Genomic DNA, 27881 nt, shown 5'->3' on the forward strand with positions numbered 1-27881 from the left:
GAGTGTCTATTTCATTGCTTTCTTTCGACTTTTTTGGGAGACCTCACTTCTCTCGCTGCAAAGTAATAAAGCTCAGTTTGGCAAAATGGACTCAGAGCAGAACTGAGAGACAAACAGTTCTTTCCAGGATAAAAATAGACGTCAGAACATTGCATTAGCTTCCTTCTAGACTTTCTTTATAATCTGTGGAGGTAGATTGCACTCAGTGGCCCTCACTAGCTGTTCACGGGAAAACTTGGCACAAGGATCCTGACTAAATGGATAGCATGAGCTCCTCTGCCTCCCAAACCCAAGCCAGCCACTGTGTGGACTACTATTGTTGAGTTGTGGCTGGCGTGGCTGAAAATGACTAAACTCAAACATTCAAGGGATACCCAAATCTAGATTGACCATCAGTACATTTACCCTTACTGCTTGGTCAAATTTCCTTCTTCTACATTTAAGGCAAGGCATAGCTGGGAGTCCTAAGACATCCTAGGGGTCTCATCTATGTGTCTTTATTTGCAATATTAATATGACTTTTTAATACGGTAAAACCAAACCACATAAAACAGAGGTTACATCAAGTATGAGGTTTACAACTGCTAAGAACTCTATTGGTGTTTGCTTGTTTGTTTTGAGAGAGAGAGAGAGAGAGAGAGATAGAGAGAGAGAGAGCCCGAGCTAGCCGGGGGCCAGGGCAGAGGGGAAGAGAGAATCCCAAGCAGGCTCCATGCTCAGAGCAGAGCCAGAGGTGGGGTTTGGTCTCACGACCCTGAGATTTTGACACCTGGGCAGAAATCTCAAACTGGGCACTCAATCTATTGAGCCACCCAGGCACCCCATAAGACCTTTGTTTGAAAACTAATTTACTGAAGGAGGAAAGTGCAGGGATGACCTCCAGGTTTTCCACACATGCTCTTCCTTTTAAGACCTTTCCTGTAGTCAGTTGGGGACCATAGGACTGGTTGTGGCCAATGACTGTAGAGATGATGTGTGTTAGTTCTGGTCTTGGGCAGTTTAGAGCCAATGTATCTTTTCATACCTATCTCCCAATGCAGCCAACCTTGAAGGCCTCAAATTTCAGCTATTGTGGGTATTAGGTATACAGGGCCATCCAACATGTGTCAAACGTTAGGGAGTGAGAAATAAACCTCATGTGTGTGAAGCTTTATGATTTAGAATTTTTTTTTTGTATAGGAAAATAATCCTGATTCAAATATGAGGATACCAGTTATTTTTTATTTAGAAATTTAAAAATTTAATTCAATTTTTGCTTATTTATTTTGAATAATACATTCATAGAGTTTATAATTTAAAATTTCATTGGACTGGGGCACCTGTGTGGCTTAGTGGATGAGCATCTGCCTTTGACACAGGTCGTGATCCTGGGGTCCTGGGATAAAGTCCTGCATCCAGCTCCCTACAGGGAGCCTGCTTCTCCCTCTGCCTGTGTCTCTGGCTCTCCCTGTGTCTTTCATGAATAAATAAGTAAAATCTTTAAAAAAAAATAAAATTTCATTGGACTATAGAGTGAAAATCTTTCTCTTCTGAACCACGATCACTCATTTCCCCTTCCTGGGAACAACCAATAATTAGTAATTTTTCATATTTACAGAAATATTTCACTTACATATAACAAATTCATATATTAAAGTCTTTTTACATAAATGAAAGCGTACTATATGTTATTTTGCACTTCGCTTTTGATTTATAGGACATTTTATGTATTAGAGAAATTTATCTTTTGTCTAGAATATAAGTGCAAGTGCTTTTTCTCACTCTGTCATTTAACTTTTGAGAGATGCTTTCATAATTAAACAGTCATTTTGTTAAAGCAAAATTGAATTTAGATATAAAGTTTGGAAAGATGTCATTGAAATTATTTAATTTTTTTAAACAAATGTCTTCTCTAATTTTTATTATTTCATGTCTGTATATTTAAAACATTGATATACTTGAAGTAAGTTTTGAGGTATGGGTCCAACTTCAGTTTTTTCCAGATACCTTTCTGGTTGCCTCAATGTTATTAAACATTTTCCTCAATGATTTGAAGTGGGATCTTTATCATGTCTACTTTCCCAGATATTCTTGGGTCTATTTCTAGACTTGTTATTTTACCTCTTTGATCGCTCTCCCTAATTGTGTGCCAGTGTCATTTATTCTTCAGTTTCTCTTGTATGGATTCTCTATTCATTACTTCGGTAGCTTCCCCTTGTCCAGAGATGTTCATTCTCACTGATGCTTAACACAAGATGGAGGTCCTGGCCAAGTGTGGCAGGTGAAGAAAATAAGAGTAGGTCTGCAAAGGAAGGAGGCAGTAGCATAGAAAGGAAAGCCCTCTCAGAATCATTGAACTTTCTATGTACCATGGTCTGAATTAGTCATTTCTTTCTTCTTTTTTTATACGTTGGGCTGTGGATATGAGGTTATGAGTACAGGGCAGGTAGGCATATTGATGGGTGTCTACATCTTTTTACTTCTTTCCCTTCTTGGTATTCATCTTGAATAATCTGCTGAAAACTTCAGTTCTCTTCAGTTTGGAGTGGGAAGTGGCTGGTTACCCATTCTCTTCCTCCCTGGAATGACCCAATATAGTAATACAAAACAAAGCAACAAAATTTGATTGAGAAAGATTCCAGACAGACCATAGTGATTTTTTTTCTTTAACTTATCCAAAGCTTTTCTTGGAGACTGATCAGAGTAAAAATATAGGGTTTTTTTTTATTAATATGATTTACATCTTTCATTCATTCAATCTCTTTAGAAGGGCATGAAAAGGTCTTTGAGAGCAATGGATAATTCTGAATAAGGGAATGAATGAACAAAAAGTATTTCAAAATCTGGTCAAAATTTTAAAAAGGAAATTCTGGAGTACATCTTTGCTTTTTTATCATTTTCTGTTAGATTTAGAAGATTTTCGGAGAGGACAAACGTGTATGTTCTCATTCATTTGGGGAATATGAATAATAGTGAAAGGGAATATAAAGGAAGGGAAAAGAAATGTTGGGAAATATCAGGAAGGGAGACAGAACATAAAGACTCCTAACTCGGGGAAACGAACTAGGGGTGGTGGAAGGGGAGGAGGGCGGGTGTTGGAGGGGAATGGGTGACGGGCACTGAGGTGGACACTTGATGGGATGAGCACTGTGTGTTTTTCTGTATGTTGGTAAATTGAACACCAATAAAAATTAATTTAAAAAAAAGAAGATTTTTAGGAAATTGTAATGAAAAGTTTGACTATATTATTTGAAGTTTTTTAAAAATGGAGTAACTCTGAATCAGCTCTAAGTATTGATAGTAATCTTATTTTTCTTGTAAACAGGCTACTCATCTTCTGTTTTACTTTGGAATTAGTCCTTGTCTTTGTCTGTGTGTTTTAATTTCATTGAAATGCACCAGAGGATGCTACTAATGAATAAATTTTCACCCAATTTCTTCTTTCCTCAAACAATCAAAGTGAATAGTAGAATTGCCAACCCTATTTTGCTCCTGTTAAAGTGTATAATGATTACCTGCTGCCATGATAATGCTGTGTAACAAATCACCTCAAATCTCAGGAACTTAGTGTAATAATAGTTTATTTAACCCACCAATAAAGGATCAGAGATTTCATCTGGGCTTGGTGGGGCTATTTTTGATCTTGAGTGGGTTTATGTACAAGTCTGATGTAGACTGGCAACCAGTTAGGATAGCAGAAATCTCTTGACCAAGTATTTCTCACCCTCCAGCAGGCTAGCCCAGGCATAGTCCTATGGTGGTGTCAAAGAGAAAGAATGAGAGCAAATCCAGTTGGGCAAATGCTTTGGCAAGCCCTTGGGTCCCACTTTCCAAAATTTCAGTAGCCAAAACAAATCCCATGGCCACGACCTGTGTGCAGGTAGTGGGGGCTATAGAGTTTTGTGCCAAAGACCATAAATACAGAAAGGGTGAAGAACTGAGATCATTAGTGCAATCAATTGATCACAAGGGGAATAGTAATGTGTTAGAGGGAAAGAATCGAGTTGATAATTAATTATAATGAATGCCCAAATTATATAATTATAATTAATGACACAGTGGGAAGGAGGAGGAAAGAAACCTCAGGGACTGGGAATAGAGGAAGATTTCTTTTCCCTTTTGGATGGGGTGGGTGCAGGGTTAAGAAAGAAACCTATGAGAAAAGTGGACTGGGAACAAAAGGCACTTTAATGGGTGTTTCTAAAGAGTATTTATTTCAGTCACTTTCATGTCATCTAAGAGGTCAGAGAATGAAATTCCTCTTTGATCACTTTTGGCTCTTGAGCTGTGATTTGCTTGTGTCCCAGCCAGCTCTGTGACTGAACTGCATTGATCTCTACATTTTGTGTTTACTGCAGGCACTCTGGCTGGCTGGCTTTTTTTTTTTTTTTCTTTAAAGATTTTATTTATTTATTCATGTGAGACACACAGAGAGAGACGCAGAGATATAGGCAGAGGGAGAAGCTGGCTCCCTTCAGGACTCGATCCCAGGACCTGGAGATCATGACCTGAGCCAAAGGCAGAAGCTGAACCACTGAGCACCCAGGTACCCCTTCCCATTCACTTTTTCAATGCATATGTTAATTAGATCTCAAATGGCAGTGCCCTCTAGGAAATTAAGCACCTCCCTAAGAGTGCTGGTTGGTAAGCATTGTCTTGCAGCTCCAAACCCATCCCTGGATTCTATCTATTCTTTGCTCTGGGATTCCTGCGACTGGGATTCTGCTAAGCCTAGAGGTTAGAGTTTATCTTTCCTAGAGGACTCCGGGGGTAAGTTCTCCCAAGGGTGCACTAACCTGCAGTCTGGAGGAATCGAGGAGACTCCTTCCTGACTGCTCTCTCTCATAGTGGCCCTTCATCCCAGCATTTTTAAAAATAATTTTATTTATTTATTTATTCATGAAAGACCCACAGAGAGAGGCAGAGACATAGCAGAGGAGGAAATAAGCTCCCTGCGGGGAGCCTGATCTGGGACTCGATCCCAGGACCCCAGGATCACAACCTGAGCTGAAGGCAGATGCTCAACCACTGAGCCACTCCCGGGACCCTCAGCATTTGGTTTCAGTAATGGTTGCTACCAGTTTCCAGCCTTTTCTGCCCTCCAAGGATGAGTTCGATCCTGCTGGCTCAGGGGTGTCAGGGCCAGCTGACCGATGCTCCCTCCATAGAGGTTCGAGTCTCAGCTCTGCAGGATGTTATTCCTCCGAGGTCTTGAAATGCCAGGAGCAGTAGCAAACTTCTGGTCTCAGGGTTGCACTCATATCCAGCCTAAAGCGATTGAACCTCGAGGGGCCTTAGTCAAAGAGAGTCTAAGGTTATGGTCACTTGTAGTGTTGTTCTTATGTTTTCTTTTTCTGTGCAACACTCTCCCCTTCTGCACACACACACACACAACTTATTGAAAGAGGAGTTTCAAGTGTTTAACTTAAAAACCATTTCTTCAGTGCAAATTATTCTAAACACCTGATCTAATAGACTTCTAGATTCACCAAATTATCAGGTTGCTAATAAGAGAAACTCTTTGATAGAAGGTAAAGATTAGAAAGCAAGGTGACCAATCAAATTGGAATCAATTATTCCTTATTTGGAATAATAGAGCTCGCCTACTGAGACTGCACTGGAAATTTTAAGAAGACGCTTGTAAGGGAAGACACGTGTTGATGAACACGAAAGTAATTGGCTCCTTAACATTTCAAATGAGCCTTTTATTTTCTGATTCAGAAAGATTCTAAGAGTTTAATTGTAACTTTGTCAACTTTTTAGTGTAAACCCCTAGTTAACTGGGAATCTCCTCTGTCTTCTTTTTGTATGATCCTCTGACAGTATGTACTTGTAATCACAAGTATTTACAGTAATATATCCTGGTGATATATGACCCCGGTTTAAGTAGCTACTGTTGAATTTTAGTATTTAAATTAAAACAGAAATAGTGTTCCTAGTGCTTATTTTTACCCCCTTTCCCTAGTGATTAACATACACTTCTAGGGAATGAAAAAACATATGGAAATGGAATAGGCAAAATGCAGAATTGTTGGCCTTTCTAGAATGGCAGGGGATGGAAAAGGAATGTGACTTTGCTTTTCTTTTGACTTATTAATCATTATGTGCTTTCTATGTGCCTAGAGACTTTCATAGTAGACACATCTTTATAAATGAAATAGGATGCTTCATCCTGGCGATGCTATCATGCCTCCCATGAGTTCTCTGCTGTATTTTTATTAAAGACTTGCCATAGAAATTTCATTAAAAAACCAGGGATAGGATGGTACTAATTTTTGAACAACTGAAAAATATTTGAAATAAACACTATAGAATAACAATGTAAACAAAGTTTTGGGGACAAAAACCCCTTGTTTATTCTATTATTTCTATTTTCAGAAAAAAATGTTTTTTCAAAATTAGAGGTAGAGATTGAGGGAGGGGCAGGGAGAGAAATAATCTTAAGAGACTCCATGCTCAGCATGGAGCCCAAGGCAGGACTCAATCTTATAACCCTGGGATCATGACCTGAGTTGAAATAAAGAGTTGGAGGCTAAACTGGCTGAGCCACCTAGGCGCCCCTATTTTTCAAAATAAAAGATAAATTCTAAAGCACACCATTCCTTTATTCAGTGAGACTCAAAGATTAAAATGTGTTGGATTTTTAAACAATTCTATAAGGCAGAGCTCCTTCTCTATTCTTTCTGCTTGTGTTACCCACCCAACTTCCAAAAGAAGTAAAATTACATTTTTATTTATGAGAGAATTTTAAAATTGTATCATCTATCTATCTATCTATCTATCTATCTATCTATCTATCTATGTTAGAACACTTAACATGAGATCTAGCCTCTTAACAAATTTTGAGGTTGACAATACGGTATTGTTAACTATAGGTACTATGTTATGCAGAAGAATAAGTGTTTATTCGTCTGTGTAACTGAAACTTTGTCCTGGTTGAAAAATAACTTCCCATGTCCCATTCTTCATCCCCTGACAGCCACCACTGTCCTCTGCATCTATGAGTTTGACAATTTTAAATATCTTATGTAAGTGGAATCATGCCGTATTTGTCCTTTTGTGACTAGCTTATTTCATTTAGCATAATGTCTTCTAGCTTCATCTGTGTCACAAATGGCAGGATTTTTTTTTGAAGGCTCAATACTATTTCATTGTATGTATGTGCCACATTTTCTTTATCCATTCATCCATGAGTAAGCATTTAGATTGTTTCCAAATCTTGGCTATATGAATAATATCCCATACTTTGTGTTTACCAGCATTCATTAGAAGAAATATTAAAGATATTTTTCTGACAGAAGGATGACTGCAGATGGAAGCCCACCTGAATCATGAGAAGAAATGAAAACAAAAGAAAGGATAAATATAAGGGAATAACCATAAGTGGATACTGTCCATTAAAAAATAAATACTAATGTCACGTGGGGCTTAATACTAGAATATATGACAAAGTAGCATAAATTTGAGAGGAAGGGTAATTGCAGTTAAAATATTATAGAGTCTGTTATAGACTCAGTGGTATCCCTTCTGAATTCATATGTTGAAGCCCTATACAGAAATGTGGCAGGATTTGGAAATAAAGCCTTTAATGAGATAATTAAAGTTGAATAAAATTATAAGGGTGGGGACCTGATCCAACAGGACAGGTGTCCTTATGAGAAGAGGAGGGACACTAGTACGTTCTTTCTTACTATGCACTCACAGAGCAAAGGCCATGAGAGGACACACAAAAGGCAACTCTTTGCAACTCAAGGAGAGAAGCATAGTCAGAAACCAACACTGCTGGCATCTTGACCCTTGACTTCTAGATCTAAAACTGTGGGAAAATACTTTTCTGTTGTTGAAGCCATCTAGTCTGTGATAGTCCATTATGGCAGCCTGAGCAGACTAATATAGCTAACATAGTTTGTGTATTGTCTGAGACTGGATAGAAGTACTAAATTAAAATAGACTTTAAAAAAATAGACTTCAATAGATTCATAATGCAAATTATAATATCCAAGCTAACAACTAAAATAAACAAACCAATACATATATACATACATAAATACACAAACACATAAATATATAAATATAATGATGTTAATGGAAGGAGAAATATTAAATAATACTAAAACTTGGTTGCTCTCATAGAGGGCAAAAAAGTGGAAAAATGGATCAAAGAATAGATGGAATGATTTGAAAGATACCGAGATGATATATTTCAACTCAAATATATCAATATTTATATTAAAAGTAAATAATTTGAATTCATCAATTAAAGACGATGCATATCAGATTGGATTAAAAGTAAGATGCATACCTTAGGCATAAGGACACAGAAAAACTAAAACTAAAGTGATAGAACAAGATATATCATGCAAACACTATCTAAAGCGGTGGTTAGGAAGCTTTTTGTAATGGCCCATATTGTAAATATTTTTAACTTTGTGAAACACGTATGGTCTCTGTTGCATATTATTCTTTTGTTGTTGTTGCTGCAGCTCTTTGCAAATATAAAACCATTTTTTTAGTCACAGGCTATACAAAACCAGGCTGTGTGCCAGATTTGACCTTCGGCTCTGCTTTGCTGGTTGTTGGTCTATAGGAAAATTAGTGTAACTACATTAATATAAAAATAATAAAAAATCCAATGATGCAACTATTGTAAAATATAAAGGGCAACATTTTATAATAATAGAAGGTTAATTTAATAGGAAGATATAGTAATATTAAGAATGCATATAACTATTAATGTTGCCTCAAAATATAAAATGGAAAACCTGACTGAGCTAAAAGAAACATAAAAAAAATCTACATCACAGGCAAATCGTCTTAATAACTGTTAGAACAAAAGACAAATAAAAGGTCAGTAGAGATCTAGGAGACAGAACCATTAACATACTTGATCTAAAAAACATTTATAAATATCGAATCCCAAAACTGTGTAATACACGTTGTATAAAAGTATGTTGAACATTGTCAATAATTGTAAAGGGTCTGAGATTTTACTTGACATTTTTTTCTTTCGGGAGTTTTTGGTTGCAATAATTGTAGAGTCACATGTAATTGGAAGAAATAACACAGAGATTCCTTTTACATTCTTCCCAATTTAATGATAATATTTTATAAAATTATAGGATAATGTTACAGCCAAGGTATTTAAATTAATACAATTCATTGATATTATTTGGATTTTCCCAGTTTTATTTGCACTCATGTGTATGTGTTTATGTATTTTGGTCTATGCTACTTTATGACAAATGTGGATACTGGGCAGTCCATCAGCCCAGGACTGCCTTCTGTTGTACTCTTTTTTGTTGTTGTTTTTTTTAAGATTATATTTATTCATTCATGAAAGACACACAGAGAGACGCAGAGATATATGCAGAGGGAGAAGCAGGCTCCCTGTGGGGAGCTGGATTCAGGACTCGATCCCAGGACCCTGGGATCACTACCTGAGCCAAAGGCAGATGCTCAACCACTGAACCATCCAGGTGCCTCCTGTTGTACTCTTATAACCACGTCCACCTTCTCTTCCCTTTGTCTCTAACCTTGACAACCACTCCTTGACAATCTCTCCTTTATTTCTAAAATTTTGTCATTTGAAAAACAATATATAAAAACAGCTTTGTATGGATGCCTGGGTAGCTCAGTAGTTGAGCGTCTGCCTTTGGCTCAAGGTGTGATCCGAGGTCTGGGGATCGAGTCTCACGTCGGGCTCCCTACGGGGAGCTTGCTTCTCCCTCTGCCTGTGTCTCTGTCTCTCTCTCTCTGTGTCTCTCATGAATAAATAAATAAAATCTTAAAAAAAATAACAGCATTGTACAGTATGCACCTTTTGGAATAGGATTTTTTTATTCAGAATACATTCCTAGAGATTCATCTGAATTGTTGTCTGTATCAATAACTTCTCTCATGATTAATTAATTAATTGATCATTGTTATAAAATTCACACAACATGAAATCTACCCTCTTAGCATTTTTTTTTTTTGCAATTTTTTAAGTGTATAGTACGATATTAACTATAGGGACATTGTTGTACAGCAGATCTCTAGAACTTTTTCATCTTGTGTAACTGGAACTTTATATGCACTGATCAGTAGCTCCCAATTTTTCCATCTCCCCAACCTCTGGCAAGCACCATTCTACTTTCTGCATCCATGCATTTGTCTGCTTTAGACACCTCATATGAGTGGAATCATGCAAAATTTATTCTTCTGTGACTGACTTAGAGTATTATGTTGTTGAGGCTCATCCATATGGTTGTTCATGACAGTATTTCCTTCTTTTTAAAGACTGAATAATATTTCATTATGTGTATATACACATTTTCATTATTTTTTTGTCCACTGATTGATATTTGTTTCTGAATCTATGGGTTTGGTGCGGCAATGAACATGGGAATGCAAGCATCTCTTTGAGATCTTGTATTCAATTCTTTTCAACAAATACCAAAAAGTAGGATTGCTGGATCATGAAGAATCAGTTTATTTGTAGTTTTTTTGAGGAACATCCATACCATTTTCCATGGGGACTTCAAAATATTACATTGCCACCAACAGTACCATCAATTGCTCTGACTCCTCATAAACATTTGTTCTTTTCTGTTGTTTCCTTTTTAATAATGGACATCCTTACAGGTGTGTGGTGACATCTCATTATGGCTTTGATTTATAATTCACTAATGGTTAGTGGTGTTGAGCATCTTATCACATGCCCCTTGGTTGTTTGTATGTTTTTGAAGAAAAGTCAATATAAATCTCTTGCTCATTTTTAAATTGTGTTGTATTTTTTGCTCTTCAGTTGTAGGTGTTCCTTATATATTTTGGAGATTAACCTCTTATCAGATACATGATTTGCAAATATTTTCTCCCATTCCACTGGTCACCTTTCCCTATGTTGTTTCCTCTGCTATACAAAAGATTCCTAGTGTAATAGAGTCCCATTTGTAAATTTTTGCTTCAGTTGCCTGTGCTTTTGGCGTCATATCAAAGAAATCATTGCCAAGACTAACATAAAGCATTTTTCCTATGTTTTCTTCTAGGAGTTTTAGAATTTCAGGCCTTACATTTTAATTCTTTAGTTTGTTTTGAATTAGTTTTCATGCATGATGTAAGGATCAAGTTTTATTCTTTTTCATATCACTATCCAGTTTTCCCAAACCATTTGTTGAAGAGATTATCCTTTCTTTATTTCGTAGTTTGATACCCTGTTGAAGATTACTTGATTATGTATGCATGCATTTATTTGGGGGCTCTCTGTTCTGTTCTATTGTTTGATAAGTCTGTTTTTATGCAAGTACCATACCGTTTTAACTAATGTAGCTATGGGGTATGTTGCAAAATCAGGAAGTACTTGATGGGGCTTCCAGCTTTGCTCGTATTTCAGAAGATTGTTTGGTTTTGAAGTTCCATGTAGTTTTTCTATTTCTGCAAAAAATGCATTAGGATTTTGATACAGATTACATTAATTTGAAGATCACTTTGAATATATGTAGACATTTTAACAATAAGTCTTCCAATCAGCAAACACAAGATAGCTTTCATTTAAGTGTGTCTTCTTTCATTTCTTTCTGCAATATTTTGTAGTTTTCAGTGTATAGATCTTTCTCTTTAATTTTAATTTTAAATATTTTATTCTTTTTGATGCTCTTGTAAATGTTATTTTTTCTTGATATTCTTTTTTAGGTTGGTTGCTCTTGGTGTACAGACAATAAAATAATAAGAGAACAGTATTTCAATACTTCACTTTCAATAGCAGACAGAAAATCCAGACAGATGATCTTTTCAGGTCTGTCAATGTTTGCTTCATATATTGATACTCTTATGTTGGGTGAATATATATTTATAAATGATACAGCTTCATGATCAACTGATACTTTTATAATTATATAATGTCTATTATATAAATTTTCTCTTGTAATATTTTGGCTCAAAATCTACTTCATCTGACATAATTACAGCCATTTATGCTCTTTTTTGGTTGTTACCATGTAGCATTTGCATGGAACATCTTTTTCCATCCTTTCACTTTCAGGCTGTGTTTCTCCCTCGATCTAAAGTGGATCTTTTGTAGACAACACATAGTTCTTTCCATCTTGTTTTAAAATGTATTCAGTCACTTTATGTCTTCTGATTGGGGTTTAATCAATTTACACTTAAAATAGTTTTTGATAGTGAAGGACTTATGTTTGCCTGAGGGAGAGGCTCCCTAATGGCACTGGCCTCTATCTGCTATACTGCAGGTCCTCTGGACCAAGGGCATGCCACTCAACTCTCCTGGGTTCTTACTTTTCCAAGCGTCCAGAGCTCAACACTTTGAGACAGGGAAGACACAAACCAGTGTACTGCACAGCTCCTGCCCACCAGAAAGTTGGAATGTTAGATCTATGTTTCTATCTTTTTTTCCTCTCCCTAGGGAGAATCTGGAAGCTGGGATTTTTTTTTTTTGTTTGTTTCCTCCCACAATGCCACACTGAGCTGGCGGGCAGGACTATGGTGAATGAATACTATGAATTTTCTTACCAGCTTTGATGTGACTGGTTTTGCACTTACCTGGGGTCTAGGAGCCTCTTAACTGGTTTCTGGATCTCCTACAAGGGAAATTGGTTCATGTAATAATTTTGAGTCAGTGTCTTCAAGGCGGGGGGGGGCGGGGCGGAGAGGAATTTCTAGGGCTTCTTGATCTGCCACCTTGCTGACTTCATCCCAATTTCACCTTATTTTTAATCTAAAATGTCAGTGTGCTATGATTTCATGGAGGCTGGCAGAAGAAATGAGGGTCCTGAATCAGAGACACTAGTTTTTATTACCCACCTTATAGTAAGCTGCACAAGCAACGACATATTTGGTGTTAGTTCTCCAAGCTGCAGTTCATACAGGATGACTTGAAGAAGGTCATGTAATATCTGTACATGCACTGAGTTGTGTTGCAGAAGAAGACAAATGAGCTTAGAAACTTTATCTCTCACACTGAATAGAAAGCAGGCCTGCTGGCTGGTCCAGAGGGACACAGTCTTCAAAGTCTGTAAGAAAACTTGCCTTTTGTTCTGGGGGAGACACTATCTCTGTCTTCCAAAGATGATTGTTATACAAACATCCTTCAAAATATAATTCAGGATAAGGGGAGTCAGGGCCTCTGCTCTAAAGATGTACAGAAACACAAGAGACCCATAGAAAATCATCTCCCAACGATATTAGCTAACTTAGACCATATGCTGTGCTATCAAGTAAATCATAACAAAATTCAAAAGTTTGAAAATATTCATAGGCTATTGTCTGGTCACAAAGGAATTAATCTAGAAATCAATAACAAGAGTAAAAATAGATAATCTTCCAAATGTTTGAAAATTAAAGTGTGCTCTTCTAAATTGTATGTAAGTCAAAGATGAATCATAACAGCAGTTAGAAAATGTTATTTTCATTTAGCTAAAAATATTAAAACTTGTGGAATACAACTAAACAAGAGCTGAGAGGAAAACCACAGCATAAATTAACTACAAAGAAATTCTAAGAAAATAATTATTTAGGCATCCCTCTCAAGGTCCAACAGAAGCCGTAGCAAATTAAAGCTAAAAATCCTAAGAGAAAAAATAAGTAATTAGGAACATAAATCAATAAAATCCTGAAATCAAACAAATAGAAACAAACAGCAAATTAAAATGTCATTATTTGAAAAGATTTATAGAATTGATGAACACTTTAGAAATACAAATTATGAAAAGGAGAGCAGAAAACAAACATCCTTTACTACTATAAAGAATATATAGATGATATTACTATAGATTCACAGATATGAAAAGATAAGCAAATGCCATTTAAGTTAAAATGGACAAATCTTGAAATACAAACTTAAAAACATTGACATAAGATGAAACATAAAATCTCAAAGCTCCTGTTTATTAAAGAAATTGAGTTCATAATTGAAGCTACTCATATAATGCAATGCTATACAAGAATGAAAGAGTGAAATGCTGTATATAACATGGATACATTTCTTTTATATTTTAAATATTTTATTTATTTGAGACGGAGAGAGCATGATTGGGGCACGGGAGGGTGAGGAGCAGAGGGAGAGGGAGAAGCAGGCTCCCTGCTGAACAGGAAGCCTGATGATCTGGCTCAATCCCAGGACCCTGGGATCATGATCTGAGCTGAATGCTTAACCCACCGAGCCCCCCCAGGTATCCCAACATGGGTAAATTTCATAATTACATAATGACAAGGAAAAAAAGATAAATGCCTAGCCATACGAAATGTATGACACCCTATAAAGTTAAAAACCTGACAAAACTAATCTATGGTGATAGAAGTAAATGTGGTGGTTACTTTTGTGTATGGAGGAAGATTAGATGGGGGGGGGCCATAAGGAAGGTTTCCGGGAGGTGGTAATGTTCTTTACCTTTATCTAGGTGGTTAATGTGTGTGATAACCTTATAAAATTTCATCACAGTACACATTTAAGATTTGTATTCTTGGGGCACCTGGGTGGTTCAGTCAGTTAAGTATCTGACTCTTGTTCTTAGCTCAGGTCATGATCCCAGGGTCATGGGAGTGAGCCCCCTGCCCCACCACCATGCGACTCTGTACTCAGCGCAAAGTCTGCTTCAGATTCTCTCTCCCTCTGCCCCTCCCCCAGCTCATGCCTTCTTTCTCTTGTTCTCTCTCTCCCCAATAAATAAATAAGTAAATAAAATCTTAAAAAAATTTGCATTCTCTCCTGTATGTATTCTTATTTCAATAAGCATTAAAGGTAAACCAACAGCCACAAGAAATTGTGAAGAGAAAATGGCCTCATTTCTTGAAGGTAATGTCTGAGATTGCCAAAACATTGTCCTGCCCTTCTCTCTTTGTACTTTTTGCAGCAACATTGCATTAGTCTTTTGGGGAAGATTAAAAAATGGATAATCGTTATTAAACTCTACGTGCAGGATTGGATTATGTGGGTAAGGAATTAAAACACAAGTTTATTTTTAGTATTTAGGCCATCTAAATTCACTAGCTTACTTCAAGGAGGGAAAAAAAATTCTGGGTTTATGAGGAGTCTCAGTGGGGAGTGTTTATATTAGATACTTAGCACTGCAGGATGCTGTGAGTTGGAAAACATAGGCAGATCCAATTAGCAGATCCTGCACTGTGGAAACTAAACCATATTAGGCTTTTGGACAGCTTTATGTGTGAATGTGAGAACATACTCATAAGAAATGCTATGGTTTTATCCCATATAACTTCATGAGGATTTTTGTATAGGCTAGGGATTTGTGGTAAAAAATAGAGATATGTTGGCTTCTCATTGGAGGAATTCACTAATAAATTCCTTGGGAATCCTTATTTAAGGGAATAATACTGGTTTTGAAGGATGAATAACAGCATATCTGCCTGTATGAGACAAGGAAAGCGAACATATTCTTTCACTCCTACTCTCTACTCTAATGATTTGAACCCTCCGCACACTTGAAGGACTTGCATTTATATGTGTGTCAGATTAACAGAAATTGTTGCGCGTGATCAGCTGCTTTCCGATGAAACTTCTAGCCATCCATCTGACTTTTCTAAATAATGCATCGTTTTGAAAAGAGTCATTCATGATGGCAGACTATAGATTACTGCAGAAGTGTACATTTTCAAAAAGAAATATAATCTATTCATAAGCCCCAGGGCTAAAATTTAACCAATGATCTCTTTTGAGATTAGTGGAATTTGGATTGGGAACTTAGTTTCTAGAAACTTAAGCTGACGTTTCTGACCCTATTGACTACATGGAATGTTTAGGAACAATGATTCTTAAATTGGTATTTGTAGGTCTCTAGAGAATCTGAGCAAATTCCAAAAAGATTACAGAAACCAAAGCTATGGAAACTTCAAGAACTCTTTGGTGGCACTCAGATCCATTAGCAAAACCTCCTACCATTACATTTGCGCTTTTTTCCCCCCTTTTGGCTAACATGTAACCAACCTTATTGCTAATGCATATTTTCAGGCCAAAAACACATCATTTTCCAAAGGTTGTCAGTCAGGAAACCAAGCGGCTTGTGTGCATGTGTGTGCGTATGTGTGCGTGTACACATATGTGTTTATATTGCTTCTAAGTAGTGCTTTGTGTTTGGTTGAGGGCAAGAGGAGAATGCAAGCAGGAAATGGATTAGAGTAATTGGAAAAGTTGCTGATATAAATTTTGAAGAACCATTTTTCCAGAATAGTCATTCTTAGTAAATACAAGTTGTGAAAATTCCAAGTGTCAGAGCTTATGCAAATAAAACCTTTATTATTTCTGGATCAAACATCATATTCGGAGGGAAGCACTTCATTGGAAAATCATTGAGTGTTGAGGTAGCCATATTTTCATTTACTCTTCTGTAATTCCACAGAAAATATTTGTATTCATATTATAAATAAACAAAATAAAAATTATGAATGAGACATTTAATTAAAAACAGTTAAAAAGTGAAGTAATTTCTAGAAGGTATTCTTTGAAAGTAAATGTTAGGATTGGACTTCCAAAATATTTGCTTTGATAAGAGAAGCTAATGTTTCTAGTGGAAACTTGTCTGCGTTTTATTTCTCAGAATCATGAACCCTTTCAGTAGAAGGTATAGTAAGAAGTGAATGATTAAACAAAATAAAAAGAAGAAGAAGAAAAATACAGTAGATACATGCATTTTATTTTTCTAAAAAGATATTTTTACCAGCATTTCTCCACACTCAGCTGGAACAGATATCCATTTTCAAAATACCATCCTCTTAGACCCTTTGTGATTTTTTTGATTTCAGAATCCAAAGGAGTAAGTCCTATTACCTAAGGAATCCTCTTTCTCCCCACAGAAAACTTATTTTAAAAACTGTCAGTAAGTCTTCCTCAGGTTTGTTATTTATTCCAGAACTGGCCCATGAACCAATTAAAAGTTTAAAGAGCTATTGAATCTGCAATATCCAAAACACCTGAGATTCAACCTGCAGAAAGTAGTTTTCTTAGGGAGGAAATAATTGGAAAAATGTTCCATATGCTACCGCCTGGTTTTTATTGGTTTAACATGTAGATTTCCATAGACTTTTTGGAACACAGTGAGGGCACATTTTTTTTTTTTTTGAAAGCAGGAGGGTTTTGTTTGCCAGGTGAATATTTCAGAGCTCTCACAGCGCTGATAGAAAACAGCTTTAGATTTGGATGGGAGCAGTCCGTGTGAGAGGTTATGATGAAATCACAGAGAGGGGCTTTCTGTGACAGCGCTGATTTATACAGAACTTTAGAGATGATTATATAATCTGTTGTCAACAATTGATTCTGCAATTGTCAACCTAGCAATTTTTAAGGAGGAAGGATGATGACATAGGGTGAAACTTCTGATTTTGAAAAATGCATACTGCCAAATAACACTGACAAAGGAATTTTTATTTTATTGCGTGCTGTTTACAAAGGAAAAAATAATAAAATTTTAACAATTATTAAACTCTGAGGAACTCAGTAAACCAAATCTTACCTTACAGGTTCACCACAACCACCCTATTATCGCTCTTAGCACTCAACTCTGAGTCATCCTTGCTCTTTTTACTTTTTTTTTCTTCTTCATTGTTTATCCCCCTTCTAAAACTCTATAGTAGTTAATTTATAATGTTCATTGTTTATTTCCCATCTCCCCCTACTCGATGGGGTAGTGATCTTTCTTGTGTTCACTGATGTAGCTCGTGCTTAGATTGATGTTTAGTACATAGCGATGCTCAATTAATACTGTTGAAATCAAAGTGATTTTTATATTTGTGTTGAGAGAGATAAATAGTATTTATTGAGTCATTCCTATGTGCCAGGTACTATACTGAGTCCTTGCTCTAGGTCTATTCTCTCATTTAACTCTCACAGATAACCTCATGTAGACATTGAGAGACCGCGATTGCCCTCCTTTTAGAGATGAGAAGACTGAGGTTCAATGAGTTGAAGTGAGGATTGAATGGCCAGTGAGAAGCAGAATCAGAATTAGAAGTTTGTCTAATGCCAGAGTTTCTCTTTTTCACCATGAAGTACCCTCCTTTAGGTAATATTTCATTCTCTCCGGTGCTTGAATTTAAACAGATAAATGACAATTCTAACTGGTCTTAGAGGACTTCCAAATTCTAATGAGCAATTTTAGCAATTTAACAAATTTCTCAGTGGAAAATGGGCATTCCATGACAATAGATTTATACTTTTGGCTTTTGTTTGCTAGGTCTGAGTATGGAATGTTGGAAATTCTACTTGGGGAACACCCACAGAGCTGGGAGGTTGTCATCAATTGTCTTGGCTTGGCCAGGATCTACTCTTTCAAAGACCAAGATCAAGAGAAATACAGGCTGGTGACTGGTACTAGAGTCACTCCAGAGTCCTTTTCTCAGAGTTCTGCTTGTGTGGACTGACATCAAATTCTCTCCAGTAATAGGCTAAGAATGATTCTTTTTTTTTTTTTTTTTAACTTTCACAGTTATGTTGAATGGTTAGTAAAGAGAGCCAAAAATGAAAGGCTCAGATTTATATGTGATCTAGGGAAGCGCTGAGTGCTAATCTTTGGTCAGTTTATGTTATGGGTAGCATAGCTTTTAGGGCAAGCAAAATTAGAGAAAATAATTCTTAATTTCAATTTTGATTTGTCCATCAAATGCAGTTACTCCTAGACTTTATCAATCTTTACCTGGACAAGTGAGGAGCAAATTTGTTAATAACTCATTAATTTGGTCATTATCAAGGTTATAAACCAAGAAACTGAAGCAGTGAAATTAATTATAAAACAGCAAATCCAAGTAGGATTGTGAATTGCCTGGTTTTAGACCTTGATTGTAACTTAGAGATCTTTACTTTCATTTCTAATGTGTACTTAGATTTTTATTGCAGCAATCCAATTTACTTAATGGAAGACAAAATGTCTATTCCACTGTCATACTAAAAAAAAACTGACTAATGCGTGATGGCAAAACTATTGGGATGATTCAGTACCATAAACTGTGAAATCATATGTGAACGTAGCATATTCTGATCTTTTTTTTTGTTGTTGTTCTGATCTTTCTAGAAGAAAAGATATCCATACATTTGTAATGTCAATAACAACATAACAACTCTTCTTCACAGAACTATTCTCGGATATACTATGAAGTCACGATGAATGACCAATAACTCTTATATCAGACCAAAGGGGATTTTTTTTCTTTTTCTTTTTCTTTTTTTATTTACATATTTTTTTAAATGGAGTTCAATTTGCCAACATATAGCATAACACCCAGTGCTCATCCCATCAAGTGTCCCCCTCAGTGCCCGTCACCCAGTCACCCCCACTGCCCGCCCACCTCACTTTCCACCACCCCTTGTTCATTTCCCAAGGGGGATTTTTAAAAATCCTTAATAACATGGAGAGTAATTAAGACATAATTGGCTTCTGCCTATGGAAAAAATGCATAATATCTACCTTGAAGAAAGGCAATACTTAGCATTAGAATACATTTTAATTATTTTATTACATAGCATCTAGTAACTTTTAAGAGGGAAGAATATTTACAAAGACTTTATTTGCTGTAGTGTGATCTCCCAGGACGTAATACTATCAGCTGAGTCATATTTTACCTTTCGCTTCTGGTTTTTCCTTTCTGTCCTTTCTACGCATGTGTGTGTGCTCTGAAACATACAAGCCTCTGATTGATTTTTAAATCATTTAAAACTATTTTTCAATCCATTTGAATTTTTGCTTATAATTATTAATAGGTAAAGATTTTCCATAACAATATCAACCTCATCTGTGTTTAGATTGGCTTTTTTGTTTTGTTTTGTTTTCTTAGTCAAAAAGATAAAAGTTTTCTAGCTAGGGCATAGGGGATGGCCTACATTCCTTAGAATGTCCAGGGAATTTGTCACTACTCATGAATGTTAAATAACGATCAGAAGCCATTGTCTAAACTATGCAAAGCCTTTGTGACTCTCTTCTAGGATTTCTTAGACCCAAAAAGCTCTCTGGCTCAAACACATCTAAGATTGTTCCAGAAATTTTGGGACATGCTCTGAATATACAATGAGATACTTCTCAAGTACAATCTACCCCACCTTAACAGAAGCAAATGCAGACTTTTAGTATACCTGTGATCGATTTAGGGTAGTAACATGGCAAAGGCTCGGGACTCAGTCCAAACTGGGTTTACATTTTAATTCAGCTACTTACGAGCAATGTGACTGTGAGCAAGTAACCCTCCTCACCAAGCCTTAGTTTCTTTATGTGTAAGAAGGAGGATTACAGCACTTACCGTTTTGTGTTGTAAAGAGTAAATGAATGATGCCTTCATTTATTCACGCAATATTATTTATTGAGAGCCCACCTTGTGTTGGTGGATGCCCTTCCTGGCTCATGGGTGTAGTGTTGGACCCTCTCTTCTCTGAGCTTCAAGCAGAGTGCATGAAATTACCTATCAGAGAAAATAGTATATCGTAAGTGTCTAGTAAATATTACCCATGGTAAGTACCTTAGGCCTTCACACACATAGATAACTGCATGCACATCTAACAGCACAATGTTGTCATATAATTGCTTCTCTGAGAATACAAACAAATGTAAAAGATAAAGGAAAATTTAATCTCAAAAGATACAAAGGAGAGCCCTAGCAGCTCAGGATTGGTAATACGATTAACCATCAGAAACGGGGGGAAATGATGAGTGAGAACTGTGGAGTAGTTCCATGTAAGCTTTTGATATATTTGAGTTAACCCTCCTCTGTTCCCTCTCTTCCTTCCCCATCCTCCTCAGGCTCCAGAGACAAGGAAATCTATTTGTTCTGGTTCACTTCATGGCTATTCTAATAACCTGCAATTAGTTAGGAAGATAATTTTGAAATAAATCCGATGAACAGATTTACTTATAGGGCCTATTACACTCAAATCATAACCAGATGGAATTTCAAAATCTGATCAACTTGATGCATTGGCAGCGGGAGTGGAGTCAATATATCTGAATCCTGGAGCTATCACAAAAGATTTAGAGTGTCACCCTCACTAAAAAAGAGAGATGCCAAATGATATGAAACTCCAAAGAGAAATCACACAGAAAGGGTGAGATGTGGAGGTTTTGGAAGAATAGGAACGCAGATGCTCACTTTGGCTATTTTCCATGACACGATATAAAAAGAGGCCGCAAAACTGAAGTGTGATTTGGAGGGAGACTTAGGTGTTGGAAGCCACCCCCAGGAGTTCAAGGACAAAAGACCACATATGACTTCTTGATACTTGGAAGAAAAAAAATACATATTCCTAAGACACGGGAAGAAAAGAAAGAATTTCAGGGCAAGCCAATGAATGAATAGAATATCGAATAAACTTTTTTTGGCTACTATTTCCTTAGCTATGCCATTTGAATTAATATAAATGGATATGGGCAGATACACAAATGAGGGAAGAAGCAAGGAGAGTAGATCTAAAATATGATTATTCTTTGTGGTTTTACTTTCTCTTATGTTTTACTATCCTTCTCCTCACGCATGCCTGTGTGTAACTATTGTGTAGGAAAATAAAGGAATTTTGATGCTGAGACATTTGAGACTCCAATGATCACCCGTTTCAAAGTTCTTAGTGATAGAGAAGGGATGGTCAAGGAAGTGAGTTGATTTGTCTAAGGTCACCCAGCAGACAGTGGCAGAGCTGGAGTGCGGGTGTGTGGACTCTTGTGTTCTGTCTGCAAAATTTTTACCTATCATTGTTTATTCTGAGGCTCAACTTCTGGGAAACTCAACCATTAGATAATCTAGGTTTTCTTAGAGAAGCATCCATTTCATTAAGAATTTCAAGTTAATTAGCATAGAAATGCACATATTTTCATCTTTTAAATATAATGAGCTCATTGTTAATTATCTCATTTTAAATTTGGAATATACTACTCATCATGTCTTATGATTTGATTGGCCCTAGGTTTTAAGTCTGTTTTTTATAATCAGCTCTAAAAATCTAGTTTAACATCCTTGCCATATTTCTTCCCTCTTCTGTCTTCATCATTTTGTCTACTTTAGTTTTTTCCCCCTTCTTTGAATGTTTATTTCATTTATTCTTATTCTTCTGTTAATATTAAGAAGCATTTAAGGGTATACGTTTGCCCCTGGTTACAACTTTGGTTACATTGCATATGTTTAAACATGTGTCAGACACTTGTATTTATATTATTATTATATTTATTTAAATATATGATGTTTTAAAAATAAGTTAAGATTACTAAAAAATAAAAATGAAAAATAAATAAAAGTAAGCTAAAATTACTTACAAAATTTGTACCTTTATTAATTTATCCTTTTAAAAAAAAGATTTTATTTATTTATTCATGAGAGACAAAGAGAGAGAGAGAGAGGCAGAGTCACAGGCAGAGGGAGAAGCAGGCTCTCTGCAGGGAGCCGATGTGGGACTTGATCCCAGGACCCCGGGATCAGGACATGAGCTGAAGGCAGACCCTCAACCACTGAGCCACCCAGGTGCCCCTAATTTATTCTTTTTTTTTTAAATTTACTTTCTATTTTGTAACAGTACATTTTTCTGTATTTACGGTTCATTAAATCATATTTCAAAAGAGAGTAACCTACTTTGATTTATTTACTGCATTTTACCTGCAGTTTCAGTAGGTCTCATAATAAGTTTGTTCCCTCTGTTTCCTTTTTAGTATTTGTATAGTAAATCATTGAGCACCATTTTATTTTTGACACTTAAGGGTCCTTTGGTTTTGCAATGCACAGTCATTTGCACAGCAGGACATCACTATGCTGCAATGCTTTGTTTGCTTTATCTTCTTTGATCAAGTATAAAATATTGCTAGTATACTTTTTCCTAAACACTGATACCCTATGTATTTCTAATTTTCCAATCCAATCTTTCTTTTAAACTTCTTTTATCCCCAGAAAGGCAAGACATTTCTATCCCCCAAACTTCCCACATATGATCCCTGGTCTTTTATTTATCTTTGTATTTCTAAAACTTTCCAATTTTTTTTTTTCAGTGTCTAGGTTAAAACTTGGTTAGCGATGGCTCAAATCTCAAACACATGTTTCGTTTGGCACTCTTCAGTGCTTTTTTTGATAGTTGGATTCCGGGTGTATTAAAAGAAATTGCAACGTTATGTATAGATTTCTGGCTTCTCTTGAAATTTGTTGATCTGGCTCATATTGCCTGATAATGAAGAGGAGCTTCTGCTGTTTTGGGATAGCGTGGTCCACACCACACCTATTCGCGAAGGTTGGACCTCTGTTTATCGGCCTTGGTCCCCAAGCCCTGTGGTCACTTAAAATTATGATCACTAATCTAGAGATTTCCACCTGGATTATTATTAAAATATTTATTTTACATAAGGTGTTTTTAAAAAAAGTTTAAATATTTCAAATTTACACATATGCCAGTAAACCATATTTAATATTCACTATCAGCATTTTTATGACCTATTTTAAAGTTATGTTTGGTTAATCTGCAGCTGTTAAAATACTGTTTTTTTTTTCAAGCTACATGCATGTTAGCGTTATGTCTTCTGAGTTCTTGCTTACTTGTAAATATCTTGTGATATCTATATTGTAAATATCTGCTTTCTTGCGGCTTGCACTTATAAAAGACAACTTTAGTGAAGAATGCCATTTGGGGATAATTTTTTTATTGTCTTAAAGCTCTAGAAATTGATCTGTTATTTTTCTGCCACTCATCTTTTTAAAGAAGGACTAAACTGATTTTTATGAAATTAAGAAATATTCAGATGCTTTTGTTATTTTTTCTTTACCATCCAAACTCCATTTTTTCTGGATATACCACAACATGAGTCTATAGGATTTTTTCTGGGTTCAAAGGTTACTGAGACTTTCTGATCTTTATGTCGGTCATTTATTTAGCATAGGAAATTGTATTTCATTAAATCTTTCATTATTGCTTCTGCTTTAGACATTGTGCATTCATTCACAGTAACTTTATTAATTTCTGGTTGCATTGTCATTTTTCTGTCTTTCATAATTATGAATTTTTACTTATTGCTTACTTTCCTTGTGTTATTTTTCCTTTGGCTTATTGAGAAGTGTATCTAGCTTGCTCTACATGTTAGGGTTTTATTTATATTTTTTGTCAATTTTGTTTTTTTGTTACCTTCAATATGTACTTTATTACTACCTTTATAATCTTATTTTACTTTCTTTAATAGATTGCAGATCTTTTAAAATGTCAGATTTTTAAAATTTTTTAAAAAATATTTTATGTATTTATTTATGAGAGACAGAGAGAGAGAGAAAGAGGCAGAGACACAGGCAGAGGGAGAAGCAGGCTCACTGCGAGGAGGCCCATGTGGGAATTGATCCCGAGATCCCATGATCACAACCTGAGCCAAAGACAGACACTCTACCACTGAGCCACCCATGCACCCTAAAATGTCATATTTTTAAAAACAGCATTTTGAGGTTTTTTTGCCCCTGTTTTCCATGGGCCTCATCTTCATGTTTTTGTGTTTTTTGAGAATGCCTTATTTTCTGTTTCCCTGGTTGCTCAGCTAGTTACTCTTTAGAAAGAGGTACTTTTTTTCTTGTTCTTGCAATATTTTCCAAGACCCATATGGTTTTCTTTTTCTCACTGTTACCTGAATGAGTGGAGATCTCTCCAGAACTAGTGTTTTCCACAGACAGGCTGTATTGACTGCTCCTGTTCTTCACGTATGTCCTAGGCATTTATTCCAACACCATCATTGCGTTATTGTGCACAGTCCCCAGCCCTCTCTTCAGACTCTTAATATCTTATCTGGCTATAACCATTACATTGAAAAGCAATGGAGGGATCCCTGGGTGGCTCAGCGGTTTGGCGCCTGCCTTTGGCCCAGGGCGTCGGGCTCCCGGTGCATGGAGCCTGCTTCTCCCTCTGCTTGTGTCTCTGCGCCTCTCTCTGTGTGTGACTATCATAAATAAAAAATTTTAAAAAATCAATGGAATATATTATAATCACTATGTTTTTGGATTTATTAATGCTTTTCCTGCCCTCTACAATATTTTACTCAGGGGTTCCATTTTCCAAAATGGGATCAAGCACTCTCATCCCTACATGCCTCTCATTCCTTTAAGCTTTAATTTCTAAAAGGATGAAGAAAGTAGCGTGTGTGTGTGTGTGTGTGTGTGTGTGTGTTGTGTGTGTGTGTGTACGCATGGGTTAGGTTATTGTGGTAAAAGGGTTGGATTGAGGCTGAGTGAGGATGGCACTCTAGAGTAATCAAAATGTGACATCTATTTAGTAGTGGGGCAAGTGCTGTTTCCTTGTCGATATGTATCTTGTGTAGCCTGATTCAGAGGGCAGAGTTACAAGGTAGCTAAATGTTCTTCCCACCTTCCTTGAAGTTTAATCCATCTGGTTCATGTTGTATAGAAACTATTCTGGATTGTGGATTGACTGTCCTAATTTTCATTTGGGGTTTTGCATTTTTCTAAGTCTTCATAGGCAGTGTTTTGGGAAGTTGGGAGAAGCTGCCTTCAGGGTGACCAGCCTGTATTTGTTTTTTATTTGAAACTCTTCTCAAATGACACTTTAAAACAGCTTGATGAGCTTGTTTATCATCCCATACAGGTAGAAGGGCTAAGTAGAAGCAAGTGGGGACTGTTGCCAGAAACAGACACGTGAAAGTTTTGACACTATGGCAAGATAATTATGAATAACAGTGGGAACACAAAAGTACATTGAAAAATATTTTTAGACTTCAATAAGGATTTTAAAATCAATCTGCCATTAAGAATATATTAAATTACATTAAAAATTGTTTCAAATTTGGTTATGTGATGTACATAATATTTTGGTTATAAAAAGGAAAACTTATTTAAAAAATTATTGATACTTGAAGAGACTCAATTTTATTGTCTATTCACTCGAGTAGAATAACCAGTTCCTCAATATTTTTCATTACATTAGATATTATCATGCATTTTCTGTGCATATACATGCATGTATACGTACTTGCCTTTGACTATTTGTTGTCACATTTTAGTTTTGGAGGAACTATGACTGGTAATTAAGATCTTATACATAGAGATAAAAACATAACACCACTGCCCAATAATGAAATGAGAGCACATATAATATGCTCTTTACTTAGTATTTTCCCCTATCACCTGAAGTTTTACTTTTTTTCTTTTTAGGATTTCCAGACAGCCTGAAGTCTGCTCAGCCCCCCACCTCCCACCCCCCCAAACTAGTTCTTTTAAAGCTATGTGAAGATCTGGCAGTTGCTGTGGTTTCCAACCACCCACTTTTATGCCTCATTGTTTGAGGCTATCTAGCAGTGACTCTTTAAAAGTTATGATCTGCCTCATTTCAACTTGCTTTACAATAGCTGCCAGGGCTTCTTGCTTTCATCTATGTTATGCATATGGTCAAATATTTTATGGACAATCCAAGGCCAAGCACTGCCACAGCATTCTTTTACCTGGGCTCTTTGACAACTATGTGGAGAATGGATTATTAAAGAGCAACAATACTTTGGGAAGCTTCACACTGAGTTTTAGACCCATGCGACATCAAGGCCCAGGTCTCATTCAGTTGTGCAAGGGATTGTCTCAAGTCCCTTTGTGATGAAGACAATTTCCATTAAATACAATGGAAATCCATCTGTGTATGTGTGTGTACACATACATGGAGATTGAGAGACAAAAAAAAGAAAAAGAGAGAGTGAGAAATGAATGAGAGTCTCTAGATGAATTGGGCATATTTCAACACTACCCGGGCATTTTAAAAAGATTAGTTTTTGAAATAACTAATGGACAATTTGTGATTTCATAGAATCTGCAGAGTACTGAGTTTTAGCATTCCATATTAATTCAAGTTATAAATATCATAATCTATTTATTGAAATGTTTTAACTCTATTATCTTACAATAAATTCTTACTACTTTTTATCGTGTAATGGCAGCGCATCATTTCCAGCCTTTCTCTGTAATGCTGCAGCTGTAAGCTGTAAACATAGCACCTCCATAGGTGTTCCATGCCAGATTTCATAGTCTTTTAGGAAAAAAAAAATTGGACAGGATTTTACCTAATGATCTATGCCTGCGAGCTATGATTCTTTGTCAAGAATTCATTATCTTTAATGACGGGATAGGTATCCAAATAAATAAATACAATCTAAATTATATCAGGTTCAAAGAGGCCTCGAGGATAGTTTTGTTAAGAGGTAATTCCAAGATTCTGTCTAATTTATAACAAAGTAAGTAAAGATGATCTTTCATCAGAGCTATCAAGGTTGAAGTTGAAGAATTATATTTTGAGAAGAAAAATCTATCCTCCACAGTTCCTTTCCTTTTTACTTGATTGCTTCAACAATAATATGATTCTCCATTTACTGAGGATGATTTTGTTTATAACAATGCTTCAGAATGGAACTGGAGACAAAGTCCTCAGTAAATTTGTTTGTGTGGATTACAGAGTAGATTAGAAGTACGTGTGTATCTTTGTACCTTGACCCCTGATTCACTCCTCAAATGTCTTTTAGAAAGGGATAAATGCCCATATATTTTCAAGGACCAGTACACCTGGGGAATTAGGTCATCCTGATCGCGAAATAAAAAGCAAATTAAGATAGGACATCCTCAAGGGGACCCTGGAAGGCTTCTTTAGTAAAATAATGCTTCCAACATCCTGATCACCCTACCAGCAATCCCACCAATTAGAAAATAGTTTTAGTATTAAGAATCTTTTAAGAATAAAAACACCTCTAGCGATGAATTCAATCCTCAGTGGCATGAAAAAGAATGGCCTTTCTTTTCCTTTTGTGAACCTCGCTCACTCGGAGGGTGGGCTATCAATCGGGACACCTCTTCCATGCCACAGAGTGGGGACTTGGTCTTTACCGATTCATCATAGGCCCATTCTACTGAACCTGGGGACTGTTTAGTCTGGTGAGATAATCCAAGCCGACTCAATCAAGGCCCCCTTTGAGGGGAAAGATATG

The 27881-nt window shown here is 36.2% G+C and overlaps 1 long non-coding RNA gene across 3 annotated transcripts in view; it reads left to right on the forward strand.

Annotated features, from left to right (window-relative positions):
• The first annotated feature begins 4417 nt into the window (after positions 1-4417).
• LOC140596479 (uncharacterized) overlaps positions 4418-27881 on the forward strand; it is a 49011-nt gene continuing 25547 nt past the window's right edge. For 2 of the 3 annotated variants that reach the window (XR_011998449.1, XR_011998450.1), the window contains exons 1-2: positions 4424-4525; positions 11650-11752. This is a non-coding gene — a long non-coding RNA (uncharacterized lncRNA). Of the gene's footprint in view, positions 4526-11649; positions 11753-27881 lie in introns of all 3 variants that reach the window. The other variant, XR_011998451.1, reaches the window with a different exon arrangement.

This window comes from Vulpes vulpes, unplaced genomic scaffold (assembly GCF_048418805.1).
Source record: "Vulpes vulpes isolate BD-2025 unplaced genomic scaffold, VulVul3 Bu000000665, whole genome shotgun sequence".
NCBI classification, from domain to species: Eukaryota; Metazoa; Chordata; class Mammalia; order Carnivora; family Canidae; genus Vulpes; species Vulpes vulpes.